Source organism: Prionailurus viverrinus, chromosome C1, assembly GCF_022837055.1.
Source record: "Prionailurus viverrinus isolate Anna chromosome C1, UM_Priviv_1.0, whole genome shotgun sequence".
Lineage (NCBI taxonomy): Eukaryota > Metazoa > Chordata > Mammalia > Carnivora > Felidae > Prionailurus > Prionailurus viverrinus.
Window position 1 is genome coordinate 184,374,872 of NC_062568.1, and position 20,686 is coordinate 184,395,557.

A 20,686-nucleotide genomic window follows, 5' to 3' on the forward strand; every position below is an offset into this window, starting at 1 on the left:
CAAAAAATAAGTAAATAAATAAATAAACATTAAAAAAAGAAAAGGGGTGCCTGGGTAGCTCAGTTGGTTAAACGTCCGACTTTGGCTCAGGTCATGATCTCATGGTTTGTAGGTTCAAGCTCTGCATTGGGCTCTGTGCTGACAGCTCAGAGTCTAGACCCTGCTTTGAATTCTGTCTCCCTCTCTCTCTGCCCCTCCACCACTTGCACTCTCTCTCTCAAAAGTAAATAAACATTGGGGCGCCTGGGTGGCGCAGTCGGTTAAGCGTCCGACTTCAGCCAGGTCACGATCTCACGGTCCGTGAGTTCGAGCCCCACGTCAGGCTCTGGGCTGATGGCTCAGAGCCTGGAGCCTGTTTCCGATTCTGTGTCTCCCTCTCTCTCTGCCCCTCCCCCATTCATGCTCTGTCTCTCTCTGTCCCAAAAATAAATAAACGTTGAAAAAAAAAATTAAAAATCAATCAATCAATCAATAAATAAACATTAAAAAATTAAAAAAAAACAAGAAAAGAAAATGTAGGAGACCATATGTATAACCTAGGTATGAGGTAGACCAAGGCAGCAAACTCAGCTCTTAGAAAAGTAGGGGCGCCTAGCTGGCTCAGTCTGCAGAACATGCAACTCTTGATCTCTGGTTGTGAGTTCAAGCCCCATGGTTGGTGTAGAACCTACTTAAAAAGAAAAAAAAAAAGTAGGAACTACTTGACTAAATGAAGTTTTTTGAATGAATTTATAAAACAGGCAACAAATTTGGGGGGGAAATGCAAACAGTGAACAGACAGTTAGTATTTACAACATAAGAGGAATTCTTGCAAATGGACAAGAAGGGGACTAAGAACTGAATAGAAAAATGGACAAAGGACATGGAGAAGTAATTCACAAATCTAAATACACAAGAAGCATAGAAGAGTGCTCAGACTCACAATAACCAGGGAAATGCAAATTAAAGTAACAGTAAGATTTCACTTTATACTTATCAGATTCTGAAAATTCAAAAATTCAAGTGATATTTATTGCTGATGGGATTACTAAAAAAGAGGCATTATTATATATCGCTGTAAAGTAGGATGGCCTTTTTAAAATTAGGTAATCTCTATGCCCAATGTGGGGCTCAAACTCATGACCCTGAGATCAAGAGTCACATGTTCTACCAACTGATCCAGCCAGGTGCTCCTGCTATAGCTTTTTTGAAAAGCATGCCAGCAACACATATTAAAAATAAAAAACAGGGGTGTGTGGGTGTCTCGGTTGGTTGAGTGGCCGACTCTTGATTTCAGCTCAGGTCATGACCCCAGGGTCATGTGATCCAGTCCACGCTGGGCTCCGTGCAGAGTGTGGAAACTGCTTAGGATTCTCTCTCTCTCCCCCTCCACCCTTCTCCCCCACTTGTGCACTCTTTCTCTACAAATAAAATAAAATAAAATAAAATAAAATAAAATAAAATAAAATCATACCCTTTCATCTACAAATCCCACTTCTGGGTAGAAAAGCACTGGCTATATCTACAAGGATGTTTATTGCAGCATTGTGTACAATGGCCAAACACTGAGATTAAAGAGAATGTTTATCATTCAAGCAGTGATTGGAGAAAGTATGCTACATCTAATGTAGCTATTAAAAAGAATGGATCGGAAGTATGCATATTTACATGGTAAGATTTTAAAAAGGCAACTAAGATATGGGGAGTGTATGTAATTTGTCCAAGATCGCACAGCTAGTAAGGAGTAGGGCCAGAACTCAAAAGGTCTGGGTCCAGAGTCCATGACCTTAGCCACTGTACTATGTTGTTTCTGAGGGGAAGTAAACAGAAAGTTGGTGGAGGATGACAAATAAAAGGGAGAAAAAGAAAGATAAGCTAAATACCACAAACGTCAAAGGAGCATGGAACAAAAGGGGAATAATCATCTGGTGGCAAATGTTTGTTCCCCATCCCCCAAGACAGGATGGGACAGCAGAGGCCACCCTCCCTAACTTGCAATATGGTATGGGAATGGTGACTTTTCTTTCTTTTTTTTTTTTTAATTTTTTTTTTCAACGTTTATTTATTTTTGGGACAGAGAGAGACAGAGCATGAACGGGGGAGGGGCAGAGAGAGAGGGAGACACAGAATCGGAAACAGGCTCCAGGCTCTGAGCCATCAGCCCAGAGCCTGACGCGGGGCTCGAACTCCCGGACCGCGAGATCGTGACCTGGGTGAAGTTGGACGCTTAACCGACTGCGCCACCCAGGCACCCCTAGGAATGGTGACTTTTCTTAGGCCACCAGAAGACATTCCGGCTTCCTTTGCTGAGATGTAGAACCCGTATTAGCAGGTATTAGCAATTTTAGCAACAGGTATTAGCAACAGGTACTGCATAGCAATTTTAGCAACAGGTGTTATTAGCCACAGGTACCGCGATACTTTGTGTCTTCTTGCCATCCCTCCCTGAGCTGAGACTGAGTCTCCTCTCTGCTGGGGTGGCCCTAAATGCCATTGCTGCTGGCAGCTGTTCCTAGACGTGGGATGCAGCAGAGGCCTCTCTTCTCTCTGGCCAAGAGCGGCATGATGTGGTTAAAACACAGATCTGGGGGCGCCTGGGTGGCGCAGTCGGTTAAGCGTCCGACTTCAGCCAGGTCACGATCTCGCGGTCCGTGAGTTCGAGCCCCGCGTCGGGCTCTGGGCTGATGGCTCAGAGCCTGGAGCTTGTTTCTGATTCTGTGTCTCCCTCTCTCTCTGCCCCTCCCCCATTCATGCTCTGTCTCTCTCTGTCCCAAAAATAAATAAACGTTGAAAAAAAAAATTAAAAAAAAAACACAGATCTGAGGATCCGGCAGATGTGGGTTCAAATCCCAGCTCTGGTGTTGACCGTGTTGGGTAAGCCTAGGCCACTTGCCGCCTCTCTGAACCCAGTTTGCTCACCCGTCAAATGAACTTGTATCACTGGTGAATTACCAGAATTAACTGAGATAATGCGTCTCAAATGCCAAGCACAGCTCTTACTAATAAAGTCAGAAAGTATCTCTCGATGCAGCCACTTATATTCAGCTAGTTTTCCTTTACTTTTCAACCCAGCTCTCCTTTTCTTTCCATTATTTGCTGTGGGACCCCAACAAAGAGAGAAGCTGGGCATAGAACCACCTGTTTTGCTTATAATGTCTGAAACAGTCTTGAAAAATTGTGTACTCCTGCACATACGTTTTAATTGCCATTTAAATTTTTTCATTCTAAGATTGAATACTGCAAAGGAGAGGATTTCCAGCATTTTGCAAATAACAGCATTTGAAAATTAAAAACCATTATGTAGCTGTTTTTTGATATATTGAGTGCAATCTAAACACTATAAAGTGGCCTAGAAAGAGAGCTCTAACCAATAAGGGTACCAGATCAGATAGTGCTTGACCAACCTCACCATATCCCTTTTGGGGGCATTTGACTATGCGTGAAACAGTAGTTGAGACACAGAAGGAAAAAGTTCTAAGGAGAAGCCATAAGATAGTAGCATCCATGAGAAAGAAGAAATCAAGCAGAAGATGGAAGAACAGGGTCAGAAGAGATCAGTAGAAGCAGCAGGAAGAAGCAGGGGCAAGGACAAAGATCAACTGTGTTCACAGAATGGAGGAGTGACTTGGGTAGGAAGCAATACATAGAGGACCTCCTGTGGATGGGGGAAGGGAGCGACCACTGGAGTCGTGTTTGTGCGCTAGAGCTGTTACTGTCTCTTAAATGGCAAAGAACCATGGTTCAGTTGCACAAAGCCTGAACGTACAGCCCAGGATGGTTTTTGTGCTTCTTATCTGTGAATCTTAACACCAATTTCCCATTTCCTGTGGTAAGCTAGGGATGCCTTTGTTTCCTGTAGCCTAGAAGAAGTTAATGCAGAAATCAGCACCCCCAGGAGGGTGCTGTGAAGAAGTGAATGTGGCACGCACAGCATGTTGGTGAGCTGTGAGAATCTTCTTTCTGTTAACTATAGGACAGTGTAGCCATTAGGAGCATAGGCTCTGGAGCTGGGTAGCCTAAATGTGACTTTGTCCTTGTTGCAGGATTTGGGGACAGTTCTGGGCCTCAGTTGTATCTTTAAATGAGATATGTTGGTTTCCGATGGCTGCTATAGCAAATTGTTGCAAACTTGGTGGCTTGAGACAGCAGGAATTTATTCTCACATAATTCTAGAGGTCAGATGTCGGAAATAGGTTTCACTAGGTCAAAATCAAGAATCAAGGCCTTAGCCAGGATCTTCTCCATCTAAACACTCCAAGGGTAGAATCTGTTCATTGTCTCTCCCAGTTTCTGCTGGCTGCTAGCATTTCTCAGCTTGTGGCTACACTAACCTACTCTGCATCTGTGGTCACATTGCCTTTTCTTCTTCTGCCTGTGGCAAATCTCCCTCTGCCTCCCTCTGCCTCCCTCTTACAAGGATACATGTGATTGACTTTAAGGTCCACTTGGATGATCCAGGTGGATTATCCTTATCTCAAGATAGCTTTAATTTAATTACATCTTTTGCCATATAAGCTAATATTCTGACACCAATTCGTGCACTAAAATAAAATTCTGGCACTACCCCTCAAGAGTTAGCACAGAACCCATGATTAAAAAGCATGGTCCCCAACTGCTTTCACTTCAGATGCCACCCAAACTTCAGTCATCCCCAGGCCACCCCCAATTAGTATGAACTTGTTACAAATGTGAGGGTTCCCACTGCCCCCTCCAGTTTGAAAATTTGGTAGAATGACTCAAATAATTTAGGCAAGTTCTATACTTAAAATTAAATTTTTATTATAAACAATACAAGTCAGGACCAGCCAAAAGAAGAGATTCAGAAGTCAGGATGGCCTCAAATGGAGAACTTTCATGCCCTCTACCTGAGAAGTCAGGGCGTATCACTTCCTGACACATCAATGTTTGCCAACCAGGGAGGTCTACCAAGCTTCAGAGTCCAGAGTTTTTACTGGAGCTTCATTATATAAGCAAATTGATTAAATTATGAACCACTCGTTGTCCATCAGCCATTGGTTGAACTCAATGTCCTTTCCTCTTTTGCTTCCCTAGAGGTCAGGCTGGTGTCAGGTGGGTATCTCACTGGGGTTTTTATTTGCATTTCTCTGGTGACCAATGATGAATGATGTTGAACATATTTTCATGTGCTTATGTCATTTGTATATATTATTTGGAGAAGTATCTATTCTAATTCTTTGCTCAATTAAAAATTTTTTTATAATGTTTGTTTATTTTTGAGAGAGAGAAAGAGAGAGAGAGAGAGAGAGAGAGCACACAGGAGAGGGGCAGAGAGAGAGGGAGAGACAGAACTCAAAGTGGGCCCCAGTCTCTGAACTATCAGCACAGAGCCTGACATAGGGCTCCAACTCATGAACTGTGAGATCATGGCCTGAGCCGATGTTGGAGGCTTAACTGTTCTTTGCTCGATTAAAAAAAATTTTTTTTAAACGTTTATTTTTGAGAGAGAGAGAGTGAGGATGAGAGGCGGAGGGGCAGAGTGAGAGAGGGAGACAAAGGATCTGAAGCAGGCTCCATGCTGTGAGCACAAAACCCAGCGTGGGGCTCGAACCCATGAACTGTGAGATCATGACCAGAGTCAAAGTTGGACGCTTAACCGACTGAGCCATCCAGGTACCCCTCTTTGCTCAATTTTTGATTGAGCTTTCTGTCTTTTTAATTCTTGAGTTCTAAGAGTCCTTTACATATTCTGGACAAACCCCTTATCAGATATATGACTTTGGAAATATTTTCCTCCCATTTTGCGAGTATTTTCTCTCATTTTTCTTTTTTGGTGGTATTGTTTGCAGCACAAACATAAATTTTGAGGTAGCCCAACTTACCTATTTATCCTTTTGTCAATTGTGCTTTTGCTGTCACATCCAGGAAACTGTTGCTTAACTCCAGGTCACAAGGACTTTACTCCTATTTTTCTCCTAGGAGTTTTATAATTTTAATTCTTATACTTAAGTCTATGATCCATTTTGAGTTCATTTTGTGTATAGTGTGAGCCATGGGGCAAACTTTATTTTTTTGCATGTGGATATCCAGTTGTCTTTGTACTACTTATTAAAAATTACTACGTTTTTGAGCCAGTTTTGAACAGTTCCAGAGTGCTGGATACAGGAAGAAAGGTTTCCTGCCATATTTCATGATGGTTCTGAATTTTATTTTAATTTTTTGATTTTTTTGATGGTTCTGAATTTTAAAATTTGCTCTGATCTGGGAAATTTAAACCAAAATTTTCCCTGTCTCGCTGTAGGTAACATAATCAATTATCTCTTTGTTACATTTTCCAACTTCCTGAAATTGTTCTAATCATGTCCTCAGTGCCTAACGTCAGGGGGCACATCGTCAGGAAGTCTAATAAGCACGGTTAATTAAGTGTCACAAACAGCAGACCAGTAGAATTCCAATAAATATTAATCGGGGTTGTCAGTTGCAACAATAGAAGCCAAAAGTGGCTAACTTAGGCAGAAATGAATTTATTAGAAGGATATTACATAGCTTAGAGAAAAGAAGGGAAAATAAAAGAAGTAGGCTTGGAAAAGGAACAGCTAAAAAAAAAAAAAAAAGCTAGACAGCATTGATCATTTCTCTCTCTACAGTAGAGTCTGACTACAACACCACCACTGGACATTTGTTGCTTCCAGACTCTTGACATCATTGTTGCAGCCCTTAATGGTTTCAAATTGAGTCTTTACAAGACTCCAGTGTCACAGGTATGAGCATCTTATTGGCCAAACCCTGGTTATTGGCCCATGGCCTGGATGATAGGAGATAGGAAGGGCAAATATTTGTCTCCCTTCAAACTTTAAAAAAAAATTTTTTTAACGTTTATTTATTTTTGAGAGACAGAGAGCAAGCAGGGGAGGGGCAGAGAGAGAGGGAGGCATACAATCAGAAGCAGGCTCCAGGCTCTGAGGTGTCAGGACAGAGCCTGACATGGGGACTTGAACCAACGGACCACGAGATCATGACCTGAGCTGAAGTCGGACGCTTAACTGACTGAGCCACCCAGGTGCACCTCCCTTCAAACTTTTGTAACACAAGTTGGGCTTCTCCCTTCTACTGAGACCAATAAACGAAACCATTTCTCAAAATTAGAAGGGTGTTCAGACATGAGATGGCTAAAAAACCAATAAGGTACATTACCGAAATGAATAATAATAAATACAATAGCCAACATTCTTTGGGAGCTATGTATGTACCAACTCAGATATGGCTCAAAACAGCTGTATGAGGTATGCCCCATTATTAACCTGTGTGGGAGGCTAAATAATGCCCCCCAAAGATATCCACTTCCTAATCCCCAGAACCTTGTGCATGGCAAAAGGGTGAATATTACCTGTCATATAATGAAGAATTTTGGGGTGCCTGGCTGTCTCAGTCAGAGGAACATATTACTCAGGGGCATGAGTTCAAGCCTTACATTGGGCATAGAGCCTAGATTTAAACAAATGATACAAATTGATCGGCATTTGTCTCTGTTATGCCAATTGTGTCTCAACAAGCTGTTAGAAAAATTTATTAATGCACGGTAAAATTGCTATGGAAGATAAATCTGACTTCACCATGAAGGTAGATCTGTGGCTGCCAGCAGTTCCAGACTCCTGTAGCCACAATTTTTTTTTTTTCTTCCAGAAAGGAAAAGAGCATATTCCTCCCAACTTTGCTTTGAAGAATCTCAGGGAAAATGCTGATTAACCTTGTCTTGGGTTATACTCCCATCCTGTTTCCCAGGGAGGTCACAGGTCTGTGATCAGGAACGAGGAGCCTAAGAGCAATCTGGGACAATGAAAACAAGATTCTGCTGCATTAGGGAATATACGCAGTGTGTATTTACAAAGATCGGTTCCCGGCCAAGCAGTGCTACAGGGGTAATGAACAGCCAGTATTCAATGCCAAGGGTACCACTGGCACAGCCGCGTGTCCAGAGCTCCGCAACCACAGCAGGTGGTGTCCTTACCACCAGTTCCATTCTGCAAGTTGACTTTGGTTGTTTCTCATTGTGTAGCCCAGAATGTGATTTTTCTCTTCAGTCCTCTCCTTACTTCTACTAGCTACTTAATGTTCTTTTAATAAATTGCTTTTCTGCCTAAAATACCCAGAGTTGGTTTGGGTTGCTTTCAATTTAGAATCCTGATGGATGCAGATAAAGAAGACAAATTCTCCCTCTTGCGTAGGGCTTTTGAGCAAGATTTTCAGTTTAAGGAACACCCTCTGCGCTGACAGACTATGGTGATAAGTGATAGAATGGATGCCTTGGTGCTATCAGATATCTTGTATTAGGGCATTCCAGATACAGACAAACACATATATGATATTTTTTAATGTTTATTTATTCTTGAGAGAGAGATAAAGAGAGAGAGAGTGTGTGAGCAGGGGAAGGGCAGAGAGAGAGGGAGACACAGAATCCGAAGCAGGCTCCAGGCTCCGAGCTGTCAGCACAAAGCCCACCCAACATGGGGCTTGAACTCAAGAACTGTGAGATCATGACCTGAGCCGAAGTTGGATGCTTAAGCGACCGAGCCACCCAGAGGCCCCTGTGATAATTTTTAAATTGAAGTATAGTTGACACACACAATGTTACATTAGTTATATAGTGATTGGATAAGTCTATTCTATGCTAGGTCTATTCCTTATGTTAATGCTCATCACAAGTATAGTTACCTTCTGTTACTATACAACATTATTACAATACCATTGACTATATTCTTTATACTATACTAGGTTTTTCTTTTATAAGATCCTAATAACAAAGTTTTCCTATATATGTCTCTAGGTATCCATCTATCTATCAATCATACATTTGGAATTATAGTAGATTCTTGGTAAATCAAAACTCTTCAATTTATAGTAGCCCTCTTTATCTCTGATAATTTTGTTAACTTAAATTCTATTTTGTGTGACATTAACATAACTATATGAACTTTCTTTTGGTTAGTTTGACCATATGCTTTTAGATGCTTTAAAAAAATCTTTTGTATACTTAATTAAAAAAAAAGTTTTTTAATGTTTATTTACTTTTGAGACAGAGAGAGACAGATTATGAGTAGGGAAGGGACAGAGAGAGAGGGAGACACAGAATCTGAAGCAGGTTCCAGGCTCTGAGATGTCAGCACAGAGCCTGACGCGGGGCTCGAACTCATCAACTGTGAGATCGTGACCCGAGCCAAAGTCAGACGCTCAACTGACTGAGCCACCCAGGCACCCCTCTTTTGTATACTTTAAACTTAGATAATGTTATGTGTCAATTATATTTCTTAAAATTTTTTTTTAATGTTTATTTATTTCTGAGAGAGAGAGAGAGAGAGAATGAGCAGGGGAGGGGCAGAGAGAGAGAGGGAGACACAGAATCTGAAGCAGGCTCCAGGCTCTGAGCTGTCAGCACAGAGCCCAAGGTGGGGCTCGAACTCATGAACTGGGAGATCATGACCTGAGCCAAACCTAGACATCCAACCGACTGAGTCACCCAGGCACCTCTATATTTCAATAATAAAAACCCCCAATTTTTCCCAGTTTCTTAATTTGGGGGTGTGTCTTCTTTAAATAGATTAGTTCATTTAGCCTTGGTTTACTCCTGTTTTCTCCTAGGGATTCCTTAGATACCCGTCAAGGTCAGTTATGCACTAAATAAGATTTTCTTTACATTTTGTCTAGTGTTTTTAGTTCTGATGTACTGAGTTTTCTGCAACAAAAATTTTTGTTTTGAGAGAGAGAGAGAGCTAGTGGGGGAGAGGGGGCAGAGGGAGAGAGAGAATTTTTTTTTTTAATGTTTATTCATATTTGAGAGAGACAGACAGACAGATTGTGAGTAGGGGAGAAGCAGAGAGAGGGAGACACAGAATCTGAAGCAGGCTCCAGGCTCTGAGCTATCATCACAGAGCCCAACATGGGGTTTGAACTCACACACTGTGAGATCATGACCTAAGCTGAAGTTGGACGGTTAACCACCTGAGCCACCCAGGAGCCCTGAAAAAGAGAATCTTAAGTAGACTCCACACTCTGTGTGGAGCCCAATGTGAAGCCTGACACAGGGCTTGATTCCCTGACCCTGGGATCATGACCTTAGCTGAAATCAAAAGTAAGACTCTCAAGCGACTGAGCCACCCAGGTGTCCCTCTGTGAATGGCTTATAGGTCTTTGTTTCATAAACAGAATACCTTTTTAAAAATTTATATTTCCTTTAGACATATAATGCTAAAACCGAGAAGGAAAGCTAACTTAATGGGATATTCATATTTGTAGTTTATCTAACATATTTAGGAGAGAATTCAGCATTTGGGAAACATGCTCCAGGGAATCTGGAAGAACATAATGAGTAACTTTATGCAGCCTAGATGATATTGCTTCCTGTTGAGTGGCCTGATACTCTGGGGCCTTGAACTATCCCACAGACTCTGCACACCTCTAAGGGAACCACCTTCAGTTTTACCACCCACTGTGGATCACAATTCAGATGAAGAGCTTAATGGCCAGAAGCTACAGAGATATGTCCTGACACCTGCTGGTGGCTGAGGGAGCCTTCACTTGCTACAGGGGGGAACTGTTGCTCTTGAGTTCAAAAGTTAAACAAGCACTCACTGTTTCATACTTTGGTGTCATTGCATGGATACAAAGTGAAACAGAGTAGGTGACTGCTCTTGAAGAATTCATCATCTCAGGACATGCCCTTTAGCAGGGAAAGAGAAAGACATATACACAGATAATTTTTTTTTTAATTTTTTTTTCAACGTTTATTTATTTTTGGGACAGAGAGAGACAGAGCATGAACGGGGGAGGGGCAGAGAGAGAGGGAGACACAGAATCGGAAACAGGCTCCAGACTCTGAGCCATCAGCCCAGAGCCTGACCCGGGGCTCGAACTCACGGACCGCGAGATCGTGACCTGGCTGAAATCGGATGCTCAACCCAACTGCGCCACCCAGGCGCCCCATATACACAGATAATTTAAATACATTGTGGTAGGTGCTACAATGTGTGTAAGATAATAAAAAATATATACTGGTCTCTCCCAAGTTCCTGGCACAAAGCTCCTAAAACCCTTGTAAATTCCTAAGTGATAAGGACACTAGGAATATCTTTTGTTCTATTGAGGCGACTCTGGGTGGGCTCCTGGATGGCTCCTGGATGGGGCTGGCCACCAGAAAGAACAAGCCTTTTGAAGCTTGGAATTTTCAGCCTTGCCCCTCTCATTTCTGTAGAGAGGGGAGGGAGTTGGAGCTTCCAGGTCGGTGAACCAACCATGAATTTGGGAGGGTACACACCCCTTCTGTTTCCATGAGGACAGAGCTCCTGTGCTTAGGACTCTCTCAACTCTGGCTTGATGTATCTCTTCATCTGGTTATTCATCTGCATCCTTTATCATATCCTTTCATAAACTGGTAATGGTAAGTATTCCCAGGAGTGACCCACTCTAACAAAACTAATCAAACCAGAGGAGAGGAGTATGGGAACCTCTAATTTGCAGCCAAGTAGAACAGAAGTTGTGGGTGGGGCACCTGGATGGCTCAGTCGGTTGAGCACTCTTTTTTTTTTAATTTTTTTTTTACATTTATTTATTTTTGATAGAGAGAGACAGAGCACAAGTGGGGGAGGGGCAGAGAGAGAAGGAGACACAGAACCCAAAGCAGGCTCCAGGCTCCGAGCTGTCAGCACAGAGCCCAATGTGGGGCTTGAACTCACAAACTGTGAGATCATGACCTGAGCCGAAGTCGGATGCTTAACCGACTGAGCCACCCAGGCGCCCCAGTTGAGCACTCTTGATTTCAGCTCAGGTCATGATCCTAGGGTCTTGGGATTGAGCCCCTCTTAGGGCTCCACACTGAGCATGGATCCTACTTAACATTCTCTCCTCCCCCTACACCTTTTTCTCTCTCTCCCTCTGCCCTCTACCTCCCTCCTATAATTAAATTTAAACAAAAAGTTAAAAAAAGAAGTTGTGGGTAACGTGGGTACTGGTGATGGGCATCTGAAGTGGACAGTCTTGTGGGACTGAGCCCTTAACCTGTGGGATCTGATGGTATCTCCAGGTAGACAGTGTCAGGCACCCAGCTGGTGTCTCAGAGAATTGCTTGGTGGGGGAAGACCACATAGCTGGTGACCAGAAGTGTCAGAAGTGAAGCATCGTGTGTGAGTAGTAAAGGAGACACACAGGAAGGAAAGACTTTTCTCCCCAGATGATATGGTAAGCTCAGAGTGCACGGAGATTAGTTTACCGTGTATCTCCACATGAGGAACTCTCTATAGCTCCCAGATTTACTGCTTTTCATTTTAACTACAAGAGTAGAATCTTTCTGCCTCCAATGCAAATTTTTAGGAAAGGGAAATGAATTGGCCATCCCCTGATGGTCAAATGTGTTTCTCTGGTCCAATCACTATGACCAATGTTGGTCGCAAAATTCATATACGACAGCCAGTCCCAAGGGATGGTGTGGGTAACAGCAGTTCTCAGAGATTTGGTGCTGGGACCCTGGTGGCAGGGTACTTGGCCCTTGTCTTTCTGTACCACTCAAACCTGAATCAATCCTACCACCTTCTTTGCATAAGCAGCTAAGAGCTGCTGGAGGAAAAAAAGCCACACAAACATTTGTAGAAACTTCAAACGGAACCTCCAACTAGGAAAAGGTCCATGATGGTGGTTGGGTGGGGAGTGATGGTGCTAGCTGGGGTAGCATTGAAAAGACTGATTCGGGGGCGCCTGGGTGGCGCAGTCGGTTAAGCGTCCGACTTCAGCCAGGTCACGATCTCGCGGTCCGTGAGTTCGAGCCCCGCGTCAGGCTCTGGGCTGATGGCGCCTGTTTCTGATTCTGTGTCTTCCCTCTCTCTCTGCCCCTCCCCCGTTCATGCTCTGTCTCTCTCTGTCCCAAAAATAAATAAACGTTGAAAAAAAAAAATTTTAAAGAAAAGACTGATTCGATGGCTCCAAAGGGACATGATCTTGGTGAATTCAACAAGTTCAGGGTCAGGCTCCGAATTTTGCAAGCTTAGAAACATGAGCATAACATCTCCGAATTGAGATTTATAGGTACCGATTCACATTAACGAGGGTCACAAGCAACTGATATACAAATCCTAAATGAGAATTTATTAATTTACAAAGAATATTTAAGGGCATATCCTTCCCCAGCGCCTAGTACAATTGTTGCAGGATTTTTCACCACAATACCTGAGATTCGTTGTCTCACCACTTGCAAGAATGAAGAGGTGGACTGAAATGAGCAGCAGGCAAGTTTGTTACAATATACAATTAGAAGGAAAGAACAGTAGGAAAGCTCTCTTTACAGAGAGGGGTCATTGGAAAGCGAATGCCTGCGGACTATAGGAAAGGTTCCTGGATTTATAAGGTTCTGGTGCTCCCCCCCCCTCCCCTGTTACTTCTCAGGTTCTATCCTTATTGGCTAGATAGCTTTAGGTGCTGGGTTGTCCATTCCTGATTAGCTGGTTTCCATTGTAGGAGGGGTGGTCTATGGCCATATCGTTCCTTGTGGGTCATCCATTTTATGGCCTACTACTTATTTTTAGTTAGGTCTTTAGTCAAATTCCTGAGGGAAACCTGAGGGGGGAGTAGATGGTGTCTGTTATATTCTTAAGGGGAACCTTAAGCTGGAGGGGGTTTGCTGTAGTCAGAAGCTCCCAGCATTGTTTCAAAGTACGTTTTTCCCACCCAGGGACCTCAGGTCCCGACATTTCCCTCTGCCTGTTTTATCCTATCTTTCTCTATTATACAATGAGAGTTATTCCCAAAATGCATTGAATAATCAGAAACTGGTAAACCTATTTCACCAGGGGCCAAGATAGAACTAGTTTTTTTTTTTTTGTAATTAAAAAAATGTTTAATTTAATTTTAATTTGATTTTGAGAGAGAGAGAGAGAGAGAAGCTGGGGAGGGGCACAGAGAGACAGACAGGATCCAAAGCAGGCTCTGCCGTGTCAACGCAGAGCCGGATGCAGGGCTGAACTCAGTGAGATCATGACCTGAGCCCAAGTCTGAAACTCAACCTAATGAGCCACCCAGGAGCCCCAGAATGCGTTTGCCAGACGGAACCCAGGGGGCTTGTCACTAAATCTCTGCTGAGGGTCATCGAGTAACTGCATTCTGGTGTCCAGTACCAGATCTGGCTTCCGGCCACAGCACAACCGAAGACCACCCTGCTGAGGTCTTCCCCGTGGGGGCCGAGTAGGGAAGGAAACAGACGCAGACCTAGCGCAGGACGGTAGGATTCGGAGGAGGAACGGAGTTCAATGCCAGGGCCACAGAGAAAGAGCAGAGCCTGTCACAGGCTCCCTGGCTCAGTCCCAGGCAGGCGGAGGGGAGGACTCATTCATCCAGGGCCAGCCCAGGAGTGAGACTGCAGAGCTGGCTGGCCCGGCCCAGGCTGGGTGTCAAGGCGGGGAGGGGATTTCCTCAGCCTCCCTCCCCCTGGGCTGGGCGGCTGGGAACCTGTTGGGACGATTTTAGTTTGGGGGAGGGACCAAGAAGCTCCTGGCAGGGCGGGAACTTCAGGGCAGGGGAGGCAGCCCCTTGGCCCAGGCGCCCTGGAACGCGGGGGTGCAGCCTGTCCCGGCTGGGACTGCCGTCGGCCTCCCGAGGTAAGCAGCGGGAGCTGGGACGGGTGGAGGGAGGCCCGCGGTGGGGAGGAGGCCGCGGGGCAGGAAGCGCCAGGGGGGTCAAAAAGGCCGGAGGCCGCGGGGCTCTTGCGGGAAGGAGCCGGCGTGGGGTACTCTCTTGGCAACCTCCCTCCGGGAGTATCCTTCAGGATGGCCGCTTGGGATCCTGCAACTTTCATTTTAAAAGTAACATGTTGAGGGGCGCCCAGCTGGCTCAGTCCGGGGAGCATGCGACTCTTGGTCTCAGGTGGTGAGTTCGAGCCCCACCTTGGGTGTAGAGATTCCTTAAGTAAATAAATAAGCTTAAAAAAAAAATAAATAAAAGTAGCATGTTGAGTCATGAGTGGGGGGGCTGTATCTGGCTTCTCCCCCAGGCACACGGTTGGCGGGGACCAGGTCACGCCACTCTCCTTCAAGGTTCTGGTCGATCACTGGCTTTCCCTCCCTTCTTCATGTTTCCCCCTGGAAGCAACCTCCCTCCCCACATCTGTCCCCCAACTTTTTTCTCTCTCCAACCAAGCCAGTTGCTAGACCTCCTTCCCCACATTAGAGACCACAGCCGTGGGAAACAGCCTCTCCAGCTTCTTCCTGCTAGGCGCCTCCCCAACGTTATTTGTTTCCTCCTTCCTGGTACCGGTATCTGAGGGATTTTGCTCATTCATTTGTTATTATTCATTTGTTTATTCATCACTGTTTGAGCATATACCTGGATTCTGGGGGGAGGGGGCACACAATCTCTGGGAATAGGAAAACTGGTATGTATTTCACACGCGTTTAATAATTATAAGCTGGTGGGCAGCCTGGCAGAGTGGAAGATTATTTTGGGGTTGCTCAGACACTGGATTCATATTCCAGCTCTCCTGTTCACTTCCTGAGCCCCGGCTTGCTCATCCCTAAAGTGGTGTTGTTATGACGGCAGGAGACAACGCATATCAGGCACCCAGCTGGGTGCCCAGGACCTAGTGGGGGCCTCAATAAACACCTGTGCTCTTTCCTTCTTTGGCTCCCTCCCTGCCCTGCTCCTCCCTACCGACACCTCCCCTCTCTGTAGGGTTGTAAAGATCTGTGAGACAACCCCTGGCCTTGAAAGCACTTAGGCAGACTTGTAAACCTAGAATGGGTAGCGAAGGGGAAGGTGGAGATGGGAGAGGGAGGCTCAAAAGGGGTGGGGGTGGGACTGGGTAGGGAAGAACTGGACCAGGGCTGGGACTGCAGTGGAGGGAAAAGATGTTCCCAGCAGGCTCTCCTGCAGTTTCTGAATTTGCACTCACATTGAGCAAGTGATGGGAACTACCAATTCCTAAAACCAACTCTGCCTGGCCTCAGGCTAAGGGCTTTTAAATTAAAAAATAAATAAATAAACATTTTTAAAATGCTTATTTATTTTTGAGAGGGAGAGAGAGAGAGTGAGTAGGTGAGGGGCAGAGAGAGATGGAGACAGAATCTGAAGTAGGCTCCAGGCTCTGTGCTGACAGACCAATGCCGCTTGAACCCAGGGACTGTGAGATCATGACCTGGGCTGATATCTGATGCTCAGTCCACACTGAGCCACCCAGACGCCCCTAAGGGCTTTTAAATGCATTATCTCATTGAATCATAATCCTGTTATGATATTATTATTATCCCCATTTTACAGATGAAGAAATGAAGATACTAACAGGCTAAGGGATTGCCTAAGGTCACATGGCTAGTAACTAATGGATCCAGAATTCAAGACTAGGTCCATGCTAGACTCCATGCTCTTTGTTCAACTCCTTGTCTTTCAAGTTCCTCTGTATGGGGAAGAACAAAAGGACATGATCATTCTCCCAAATTCCTAGACACCAGTTTCTTAATTCCTGGACATCTGCTCTGGGCTGCTTCGTCCCAGCGGGGAGGAGCACACCTCTTCCTGATTCATGAATTCATTCACTTATTCATCCATCATTCATTCAGTCAAGTGCTCTATTGGTCCCAAGAAGGCAGGGACCATGTCTGTTTGTTCACAGTTGTGTAACCAGCACTTTGTATATCCCTAATACAGAAGTGTTTGGGGTTGCCTGGGTGGCTTAGTCGGTTAAGCCTCCTACTTCAGTTCAGGTCATGATCTGACAGCGCAGAGCTTGCTTGGGATATTCTCTTTCTTTCTGCCCCTGACCTGCTTGCTCTCTCTCTCTCTCTCTCTCTCTCTCAAAATAAATAAATATACTTTTTTAAAAATTTAAAAAAAAAAGAAATATTGCATGAGTCCTTTGTGGCTAAATGGCTCCAAGAAACATTTTTTGATACATTCTGTGGGCTCCCTGATAGGGATTCAAAGATGAATAAGACTGAAGTCTTATCCTCCAGGCACTCACAGCCTTGTGGAGGAGATGGTGATAACACAAAGAAGACATGGTACCCTAGACAGGAGCAGAGCCTGGAGAGGGAACTATGAGGGGCATTTAATTCTACCATGTTGGCTTTGTTCTCTACTGTATCCAGGGCCTAGCCAATGGCAGGCTCATGGTCGATGTTCAGTAAGGCTTTGCAGAGGAGGTGTTTAGGACAGGGTCTTGAAGGGGTTGTTAGAACTTCACCAGGTGAACAAATTGGGGAGGGAAGATTCTGGCAGAGAGAGATGCTCATGAAAAGGCTTAGTGCAGGGTGGGAGCTGGGATCGCTAGGGACTCAGTGTGGCTGAAGCGGAGAGTATATATGGAAGAATGGCAAGAAATGAGGATGGATAAATAGGCAGGGCTCAGGTCATGAGCCTTGTCAAGGACACTAGATTTTATCCCAAGGGTATTGGGTAACTATTGAAGGGATTTAGCAAAAGGAGGACACCATCTGATTTGTATTTCAGAAGTGTGGCTGATGCATGGGAGTCACGGAAATGGCACCAAGGCCTAACAGAGTTCCTACCTGTCTGAGCAAATGAACCTTTCTTTTTAGGATCTGGGTTAGGACTTCCTTTTTTGGGCTTCATAATGGTTCATGAAGGGCCTTCTAACTTGCCTTGTGTCCTGATCTATTGATGCTTTGTCCTCAGCTGTTTGCTGGGTTACAGCCAATCCATTCTTTTTTTTTTTTTTTTAAAGTTTTTTTATTTTGAGAGAGAGAGACGGGGGGGGGGGGAGAAAGAGAGAGAATGAATGGGGGAGGGGCAGCGAGAGAGGGACAGAGAGAGAATCCCAAGCAGGCTCTGCACTGTCAGCGCAGAGCCTGATGCGGGGCTCGAACATATGAACCGTGAGATCATGACCTGAGCCAAATTCAAGAGATGCTTAACTAACTGAGCCACCCAGGTGCCCCTGATCTATTCTTTCTAATAAAAGTATTGAAATATACAAATGATTTACATTTGCATAATTGGGAGCAAATTTTGGGGTATACTGCTTGCTAATTTGTGCTTTCTTACGTAAAGGAGAGAGAAGGAGTTGTAGGCGGGACACCAGGAATTATATTAGGCTCTGAATATGCCCTGGAGTTTGCGTTAAATATGGAACTGGGGGTACATGGGCATGGATAGCTTTCAGAGAATCAGTTTCCAGACCTTCAGATTCTATAGGTATTTCCTAACAGCAATCTGCTTGACTGGATTCTTTTAAGTTATCTTTGTGAACTCTCTTCCTTCCTTCCTTCCTTCCTTCCTTCCTTCCTTCTTTCCTTCCTTCCTTCCTTCCTTCTTTCCTTCCTTCCTTCCTTCCTTCCTTCCTTCCTTCCTTCCCTGCTTCTTCCCTTCCTTCCCTTCCCTTCCCTTCCCTTCCCTTCCCTTCCCTTCCCTTCCCTTCCAGCTTCATGTCCACTGTGGGGCTTAGACTCAAGACCCTGATATTGAGAGTCACATGCTCTACCAACTGAGCCAGCCAGGAGACCCTAACTCTGCTTTTGTTGTTTCCCTTCTCTAGTTTTACTAGATTTGTCCTGAATCATTCTATGGTGCATTGCTTGGAGATTTAAAAACCAGGACAACTGGAGAATGCTTTGTTCCTGAGAGATTAGGTAAGATAAACTGAAGGGGTGGTGCCTTACTACAGACTCTTAGAATTTACTTTTCATTTGTTTTATTATTATTTTTTAAGTAAGCTCTACACCAACTTGGGGCTTGAACTCCTGAGTTTGAGAGTTTGAGATTGAGAATTGTGTGCTTTACTGACTGAGCCAGGCAGGGACCCCAGCAACCACAGATTTAATAAGTCACCCAAGGTCACAGAGCTATTAAGTGGCAGAATCAGGACTTGAACTCCAGAACCTCCCCTCTAGAATTCGTGCTTTTAACCATTATGCTACTCTACTTTAAATGTATGTGCCTTAGCTCTTTTTCTATTGTATCGTAGAGTTAATTGGGACCTGAGTTAATTGTCATGGGGATATAGATAAACTCATTTGTAGAAATTTTAAAAATGAAGGTGGATTTTCTTACAGATAGAGAATTATTCTGGTTTGGCAGATTGGTTTGACAGTAAGGCCTGACTTTAACAACTGGATTACATGGCAGACATTTTTCATAAATTGAATCAGCTAAATCTATAGCTTCAAGGTTTAGATGCGTGTTTCTAATAAGACGATGCCAGAAAATTCTCTCTTTTGGTATTTTTAAAAGATTTTATTTTTAAGTAATCTCCACACCCAATGTGGGGCTCGAACTCACAACCCCAAGGTCAAGAGTTAACTTGCTCTACCAACTGAGCCAGCCAGGCACTCCCCAGAAAATTCTATCTTGGAAACTATTTTAACTTGTGAAAAATAATTTTAGTCATTATCATAAAAATGTGTGAAAGGGTCATAGCTTTTTCAAAATCTGATGGGGGGGGGCACCTGGGTGGCTCAGTCAGTTGAACCTCTCCCTTCGGCTCAAGTCACATCTCATGGTTTGTGAGCCTGAGCCCCGCATCAGGCTCTCTGCTGTCTGCCCAGAGCCTGCTTCAGATCCTCTGTTTCCCTCTCTCCCTGCCCCTCTCCCGCTCACGCATACTCACTCATTCTCTCTCTCTCTCTCTCTCTCAAAACTAAACATAAAAAAAAATCTAATGGGGATTCGTGAGCAAAACAATGTGAAGACTTCTGGCATATGGTATACATTACACATCACTGGCCATGTGCATCATGGTGGTGATGAGGTTCGTGGTCAGGACTCAGGAGCTGAAGTGGCTTGTCCGCAGGTAAGCAGAGGCAGAAGTGAAGCAAGATCAGGGTTTTCTGATTGCTGTGATTTCTATTACTCCATACTTCCTTCCTTCTCCATTTCTCGATGGCTTATTTAGCAAACTTTTACTGAGCACCTACAGTTGGAGTCAAAAATACACATTTTCTATTTTTTCTGCAGTTCATATTCGAGTAGAAAAGACAGACAATGAATAAACACATCAGATATTTTTAGATGGTGACAAGCGCTGGGAGCAAATAAGCTGAGGAATGTGATAGAATATCTGGGGTGAGCAGAGGGGTGGGTCAAGGAAGACTTCCTAGGGAGGTGCTCTTTGTTATGAAGGAGGTAGCCTTGTGTATATACATTAGGGTGTGTGGGAGGGGTGAAGGGGTGAGGGAGAAAGGTTTAGGTCAAGGGAATGGCAAGTGCAAAGACCCTGAGGCAGGAGAAAGCTTGGGGTGTTCCTGGGATAGAAAGAAGAACTTGTGGAAAACATTATGGAATTTCCTAAAAAAAAATTAAAAATTGAAATGGCATGTGATCCAGAAATTCTTATTCTGGGTATTTACCTGAAGAAAATGAAAACACTAATTCATTTTTTTTAATGTTTATTTTTTTTTATTTTGAGAGAGAGAGAGAGAGGAGCAGAGAGAGAGAAAGAGAGAGAGAGGGACAGAGAGAATTCCAAGCAGGCTCCAAGCTGTTGGGGTAGAGCCTGACACGGGGCTTGAACTCATGACCCATGAGATCATGACCTGAGGCGAAATCAAGAGTCGGATGCTTAAGAGAAGCGACTGAACCACCCAGGCACCCTGAAAACACTCATTCAAAAAGATGCCCGCACCCCTATGTTTATTGTAGCATTATTTACAATAGCCATGATAGGGAAGTAACCTCAGGGTCCACCAGTAGACGAATGGGTAAAAGAGATGTGATATATATAATGGAATGCTATTCAGCCATAAAAAAGAATGAAATCTTGCCATTC

At 44.2% G+C, this 20,686-nt stretch overlaps 1 protein-coding gene across 2 annotated transcripts in view; it reads left to right on the forward strand.

Moving 5' to 3' along the window:
- The first annotated feature begins 14,379 nt into the window (after nucleotides 1–14,379).
- Nucleotides 14,380–20,686, forward strand: part of RHBDL2 (rhomboid like 2) — a 52,409-nt gene continuing 46,102 nt past the window's right edge. The window contains exons 1-2 of one of the 2 annotated variants that reach the window (XM_047868864.1): nucleotides 14,380–14,570; nucleotides 18,458–18,551. The gene's annotated coding sequence lies outside the window, so the exon portion shown is untranslated. The remainder of the gene's footprint in view (nucleotides 14,571–18,457; nucleotides 18,552–20,686) is intronic. The other variant, XM_047868867.1, reaches the window with a different exon arrangement.